At 42.1% G+C, this 7855-nt stretch overlaps 1 pseudogene; it reads left to right on the forward strand.

Moving 5' to 3' along the window:
* The window catches only part of LOC105526806, a 22387-nt pseudogene that overhangs the window by 1978 nt on the left and 12554 nt on the right, over nucleotides 1–7855 (forward strand).

A 7855-nucleotide genomic window follows, 5' to 3' on the forward strand; every position in this document is an offset into this window, starting at 1 on the left:
GCCTCAGCCTCCCAAAGTGCTGGGATTACAGGCGTGAGCCACCGCGCCCAGCCCATTTTATCCTTTTAAAGCTTTGTTTGGAATATTTGACTCACATATGTGTAAAGCCATGCATTTGTTTTTATTTACTTGCAAATACTTAAGCACCTCCTCCTACCTGCCAGGCACTTGGCTGACTGTTGAAGATTAACAGAGACAAAATCTTGCCCTGGTAGAACTCATTACAAAACTATCTTTGTAAATTTCAAAGACCACTTTGTATTTTGTTTTCTTGCAAAAGGATGTAAAGGATTCTGAATGATCTATCCTTAGTGTTTGTCACTCGTTCTATTACTTGAAGTAAATTAAACATGATCTCTCCTGATTAGTCACTGTTAATTAAGAAGGAAAAGAGATCCTTTATATTCGAATGGGAGATTGATAGGGAAATTACAAAATATACCAACCAACAAGGAAATTTTAGATAGTCATTAAGTGCTGTGAAGAAAATAAAACAGGGTGCGGTGATATAGGTCACCAGAAGTGGGGGTGAGGGCTTTAGATTAGCGTGTCAGGGAAGGCCTCTCGACCGAAGAGACATTTTCAGACTGCAGTTTTGCCATCTGCAAGTGATCACAAAAGCTGTGACTGGACGTTAGGACTTGCCTTTACCATTGTGTTCCCTGGTTTTAGCAAAAGTTCAGCCAATCCTTAAGGGTTCCTTTGGGTAAAAACTGGTTCCAGCGCGCTTGTGCAGGGAAAGGTTAAGAAGAGCCTGGAACATATTATTGCTCCCGCAAGTAGAGTAGTGCTCAAAGATTAAGGAGAACATGTCAAAAGGCACAGGAATCCCCTTGAAGGGGCTCCTATAAGCAAAATCTGGGACACTTTTAGCATCAAAACGAACGATGACAGTAATAGACTGTAATTCAGTAAATAAAATAAGAATTCATGAATATATACATGTGTGTGTGTTATATATGTATATGTGTGCATATATATTAAATAAAATGTATAAGAGACCACTGACATAGATTGAGTTTTTGCACCAAGCCCAAGGACCTCTTGAGCCCCAGAGGTCAAGGCTGCAATGAGCTGTGATGGCTCCACCGCACTCCAGCCTGGGCGCACGGCAAGACCCTGTCTCAAAAAATATCTAAATAAATAAAAATAAATAAACCCCAAGAAAGTAAAAGAGCAGAAATTACAAAGAAAGCAGAAATTAATGAAATAGAAAACAATCACACAATGAAGACTACTCACAAAGCCAAGGGTTAGTTCTTTGTTACTCAGAGATCTCACGAATTATAAGTTTCTTCATCCCCTCCTCTCTCCCACTGAAACTCATACTGAAACTTGGATATAAATACTTTGATTAATATTATTGAAATAAGTGACTCCAATCTATGAACCAAAGAACAAACGATCAAGCAAAGAGATAAACTTCAAATGAGTGTGTGTGTGTTTGTGTGTGTGTGAAAATGTGTCTAAGCCATTGTTATAGCATATTGAAATTAATGACAACAGCTAGAACTGAGGTCAAAGAAAAGTTAAGTTCCACATAAATGGAGTTGGACATCCCCACTAGGGATTACTGAGAGATAGCAAAACCAACCTTATTAAATCAACCATAATTCTCTAACCCAGAGACAAGCAAACTTTTTCTGTAAAGGGACAGAGTAAATATTTTAGGCTTTGTGGATCACACATTTTCTGTTGCATAGAGAACTACAATTACAGCAGTTTCTGTTGTCATTGTTCTAATGCCATTAGGATCATAGACAAACTGTGAACGTGGCTGTGTTCCAATAAAACTTTATCTACAGCCCGGGGCTGTCGTCTGTTGACCTCTGCTCTAAACATTTCTTCTTCCTCAATATAAGTCTCGGTCCGAAGAGGATGAAAGATCATCATCCTAAATGTGAATTATCAGCCTAACGAGAAGGCTAGCCCTGTCCCCCAACCTATGACCTCCAGCCAAGTTAAGGAATCAGGAGAATAACTTGAAAAAAAAGAGTGTGCAGAAAGGGAAGACTGGCATCTGCTTCTCTAGCTAGATCTTCACCCAAGGAATGAAATTACAGTACTGCACTTCATATAGGTGAGCAAGGAAGATGAGCTAGATAAAGTTAGCAGGGCAGAGGGATGGCAAAATGGAGAGAGAGAAGCAGCAACTGTTTGGTATGACAAAGTCATGTGAGGTTCCCCTGGCTCCAGGGAACACAATGGAAGGAAACTGGACTTGATCAGTTCTGCCCTAATTATACAGAGAGGGGCTTGCAGCCTGCCCAGAAGACTACCCAGTAGTCAGTTGTGGGAGAGTTTGAGCCAGGTCCTGACATCCCATGTCAGAGAACTTGGACAGTATAGAGGCTGCTGGGTTCTGCCAAGGATACACACCCAAGAGAGAGCATGCTGGTGACTTGCCATGCAGTGGTTATCCATAGCCAGTTGTGGTGGGAAAGACAAGTAGCCACAACCAACAAAGTGCCTTGTGAGCAGCCAGATTACTCAAATATTCATTTGTTCCTGAGAGATGTCCTGTGGTATCAGAAAGACTCTGGCTTGATTTCTGCTATCGCTTGGTAGTTGTGTGATTTGGACATGAAAATTACTCTCACAGCTCTTCATCTCCTCATAAAATGGAAGATGATAATACCTCATAGAGGGGCTGTGAGGATTAAACTTTGTAATATAGGTGTACTAGTCCATTCTCACACTGCTATAAAGAAATACTTGAGACTGGGTAATTTATAAAGAAAAGAGGTTTAATTGACTCCTGCTTCTGCAGGCTGTATGGGAAGCATAGTGGCTTCTGTTTCTGGGGAGGCCTCAGGAAGCTTCCAAGCATGGTGGAAGGCAAAGAGGGAGTGAGGCACTTCATGTGGCCAGAGTAGGAGGAAGAGAGAGAGTAGGGAAGTGCCACACACTTTTAAACAACCAGATCTCACGATAACTCACTCACTATCATTAAAGCAGCACCCTTGCCCTCATGATCCAATCACCTCCCACTAGGCCCCCACTTTCAACACTGGGGATTACAATTCAACATGAGGTTTGGTGGGGACACAAATCCAAACCATATCATTCTACCTCCGGCCCAAATTTCATGTCCTCACATTGCAAAATACAATTATCCCTTCTCAACAGTTACCTCAAAGTCTTAACTCATGCCAGTATTAACTCAAAAGTTCAAAGTCCGAAGTCTCATCTAAGACAAGGCAAGTCCCTTCCACCTATGAGCCTGTAAAATAAAAACAAATTAGTTACTTCCCAAATTACATGGCATTGGGTAAATACCTCTGTTCCAAAAGGGAGAAATCAACCAAAAGAAAAGGGCTATAGGCCCCACATAAGTCTGAAACCCAGCAGGGCAGTCATTAAATATTAAGGCTCCAGAATAACCTCCCTTGATTCCACGTCTCACATCCAGGGCACACTGGTACAAAGTGTGGGCTCCCAAAGCCTTGGGCAGCTCTGCCTCTAAGACTTAAAAGGGTTTGGGCCCTGCAACTGCTCTCATGGGCTGGCATTGAGTGCCTGCAGATTTTTCAGGTGCAGGGTGCAAGCTCCTGGTAGATCTACTATTCTGGAGTCTGCAGGATGGTGGCCCTCTTCTCATAGCTTCACTAGTCAGTGCTTCAGTGGGGACTTTGTGTGGGGGCTCCAACCCCACATTTCTCTTCTGCACTCCCCTATTAGAGGTTCTTCATGAGGGCTCCACCCCTGCAGCAGGCTTCTGCTTGTACATCTGGGCTTTTACATACATCCTCTGAAATCTAGGCAGAGGCTTCCAAGCCTCATCTCTTGTACTCTGGACACCCACAGGCTTAACATCACGTGGAAGCTGCCAAGACTTACAGTTTTCTCTCTCTGAAGTAATGGCCTGAGCTGTATCTTGGTCCCTTTGAGCCAAGGCTGGAGCTGGAGCAGCTGGGATGCAGGGAGCAGTGTCCTAAGACTGCACAGGGGAGTGAGGCCCTGGGCCTGGCCCATAAAACCATTCAGTCCTCCTAGGCCTCTGGGCCTGTGATGAGAGGGGCTGCGGCAAAGGTCTCTGAAATACCTTTGAGGCCTTTTCCTCATTGTCTTGGATATTAGTCCTTGGCTCCTTTTTATTATGCAAACTTTTGCAGCCTGCTTGAATTCCTCCCCTGAAAATGGGCTTATCTTTTCACAACATCACTAGCCTGCAAATTTTCCAAACTTTTACACTCTGCTTCCTGATTGAATATAAGTTCTAGTTTCAGGTCATTTATTTGTTTACACATATAAGCATATGTTGTTACAAGCAGCCAGGCCACAACTTGAACTCTTTGCTGCTTAGCAATTTCTTCTGCCAGATACCCTAAATCATCACTCTCAAGTTCAAAGTTCCACAGATTTCCTAGGGCAGGGGTACAATGCAGCCACATTCTTTCCCAAGGTGTAACAAAAGAGACCTTTGCTCCAGTTCCTAATAAGACCCTGATTTCCATCTGAGACCTCATCAGTTTGGCCATCTCTGTCCATATCACTATCACCATTTTGGTCACAAGTCTCTAGGAAGTTCCAAACTTTCCATCATCTTCCTGCCTTCTTCTGAGCCTTCCATACTCTTCCAACCTCTGCTCATTACTCAATTTCCAAAGCTGCTTCCATATTTTCAGTATCTTCATAGCAATGCCCCACTTCTCAGTACCAATTTTCTGTATTAGTCCATTCTTCCATTGCTACAAAGAAATACCTGAGACTGGGTAATGTATAAAGAAAAGAGGTTTAATTGGCTTATGGTTCTGCAGGCTATACAGAAAGTATAGTAGCTTCTGCTTCTGGGGAAGCCTCAGGAAGCTTCCAATCTTGGCAGAAGCCAAAGGGGAAGTGAGGCATTTCATGTGGCCAGAGTAGGAGGAAGAGAAGGAGAGGCAGAGAGGTGCCACATACTTTTAAACAACCAGAAGTCACAATAATTCACTCACTCACTATCACAAAAGCAGCACCAAGGGGATGGTGCTGACCTGTTCATGAGAACTCCGTCCCCATGATCCAATCACCTCCCACCAGGCCCCTCCTCCAACATTGGGGGTTACAGTTTGACATGAAATTTAGTACACTGGCTGGCTCCTAGAAATAACTCAATGAATTTGTTGTTGTTTTGCTGTCATTGTCATCATCAATATCATAGAAAAAGCAGGAGGGAGAAAAAAGAGATAAAAGGGGCTACAAATGCAAAGGATATCTAGAGTGCATTAAAGGATAGAATTTAAAATAATTACAAAATAGTAGGCCTGGCACCACAGTTCACACCTGTAATCCCAGCACTTTGGGAGGCTGTGGTAGGAGGATTTATTGAGCTCAAGAGTTTGAGACAGCCTGGGAAACATGGCGATACCCTGTCTCTAACAAGAAAAAAACAAAAAATTAGCTGGACAAGGTGGCATATGCCCATTGTCCCAGCTACTCAGAAGGCTGAGGTAGGAGGCTTCCTTGAGCCCAGAAGGTTGAGGTTGCAGTGAGCTGTGATCACAACACTGTATCCCAGCGTGGGTGACAGAGTGAGACCCTGTCTCAAAATAATAATAATATTTATTATGTGATTTGGGGAGTCATCAAGAAGCACTTATCTTCATATAGCTTATTAAAGAAGGCAGAGAAAACATATTAACTTTTAGAAAAACTAATAAAAATTAAAAGAGAGTTGGGCTGGCTGGGCATGGTAGCTCAGCTACCATGGATTACATATAATCCCAGCACTTTGGGAGGCTGAGGCAGGTGGATCACCTGAGGTCAGGAGTTTGAGACCAGCCTGACTATATGATGAAACCCCATCTCCACTAAAAATACAAAAATTAGCTGGGCATGGTGGTGTGCACCTGTAATCCCGGCTACTCAAGAGGATGAGACAGGAGAATTACTTGAACCCAGGAGGCAGATGTTGCAGTGAGCCAAGATCACACCACTGCACTCCAGTCTGGGCAACAGAGTAAGACTCCATTTCCAAAAAAAAGAGAGAGAGAGAGTTGGCCCATAAAGAAATGCACTCTAGTTATCTGGAAAATTCACGAGGATACATGAGTCTACCTATAAAAGCAATAGTTTGAAATTGTATGAATAATCAAAATTATTAACATATATGAGTAATGGGTCATGTTAAAACTTAGTCCCTAATCCTCCATGATCTACAGCAGTTTATATGGAAACTGTCTCCTCTAAAATCCACACAGTTGTGGGGAGATTTTGCCATCCAATGTCGCGGGACCCTTCAAAAACTAAATGAATGAGGGAAATGAGTCACTCATTCAATTATTCATTGGAAGAATCAGCTGAGTACCCAAATGTGCCAGGCACTATGCTGAGCACTTTGGATAAAAACTCTTAAGACCTGGCTATGCCTTAATGCAGTACTCTTACTTGAACGGACAGAAATCTGGAAGGATCCTCCTGCTTAAAAGGTTAGGAATGATAAGCAAGATGGGAAATCACTTGAATATTCCAGATATGCATACTGAGGGAGAAGTTAGCCACAAAAGGAGGGGTGGATACAGAGAGGTATGTAACTTTACACAATTATGACAAATTAGATGATTCAACAATAGAAACAGGAAATGGGAACTAACCCTTTACCCATCTCCCCAGTTACAGCCACAAAAGACAGAAAGAAGGGTGAGTCACACTGAGTAGTCTTGGTAGCCCAGCCTGGATGAGGATGCATTGACTAAAAGATCAGAACATTCACAGAGCAAGAAGTAAGAAATATCACAGAATTGACACTCAACTGAGGAATGGCCAGGCATCAAAATAAGCAAATGGGATCTGGAAAAGTTAGTGAAACTGATAAAGTGACCAAATGTAGAGACTTGTAGAGAAGCAAAATGTTTTAGAAATTGATTTATTTCTTTAACTCTTAAAGAAGAATTCTTTCTCTCCACCCTTCTACCCTAAGGTGTCAAAAACTAAACTGAAGTTTTGGAGCAGTTATCTTTGTATCATTACTCTTCAGATTATAATCATAGTCACAGTATTACACAATGGGTATGTAAGTCAGCCAGACCGTGGTCAAATGATGATGTAGGCGGTGAATATCAAGCCCTTTCCCGACTGCACATCTGTGACACAGCCCTAAATGGGAAGATGGTGCAAGTGTTGCCAAGTGCTGTATCCACAACGCTTGGAATAGATTCTTGCCCTTACTATTCGCTAGGGACCCACTATATCACAACTCCTTTGTCCACGGAAGAAGCTGCATTCCCTTTGGCATATGTAATGACCATCAGTCAAGATTTTCATATTTTGAACAGTTTTTCCAAGCTATTTACATGCCTCAAAAAGTCTACTGTATTCACGTTGGAGTGCTTCTCAAATGCATATATATCCTCACAGTCTGAGTATATTATTTATGGGGTAAATCCAGGCTCCAGGCAGACCTGGCCTGCATGAGAGATCTTATAGCATCAGTTGTTCAGTGGGGATATGTCATTAACATTGGTGATCACGATTTCCCCCTAAAAACCAACAGGGAGATAGTTCAGTATTTGAAAACAATGAATTGGACAAACATTACACCTAATTTAGTGTCTGTTCTGAATTCTACTGAAAGGATCAAATATACCCATAGAGAGTACAGAACCAGAGCACACACTTTTGTCCTAAAGAAGCGTAAAAAGAAGAGCCCACCTCCACGTCAACTCAAAATCCCCTTTGGCTCAACTTATGTTGCCCTTACAAGGGAATTTGTCCATTTTGCTCTTTATGATAAAATAGCCTTTGAGTTACTCCAGTGGTCTCAAGATACCTACAGTCCAGATGAACGTTTCTGGATTACACTCAACAATATCCCAGGTGAGTGTGCTTTCCTTTCTCATTTCTTTTTTGTTAATTTTTTTTTTTTTTTTTTTTT

Source organism: Colobus angolensis, unplaced genomic scaffold (assembly GCF_000951035.1).
Source record: "Colobus angolensis palliatus isolate OR3802 unplaced genomic scaffold, Cang.pa_1.0 Scaffold6, whole genome shotgun sequence".
In the NCBI taxonomy this organism is placed as follows: Eukaryota; Metazoa; Chordata; class Mammalia; order Primates; family Cercopithecidae; genus Colobus; species Colobus angolensis.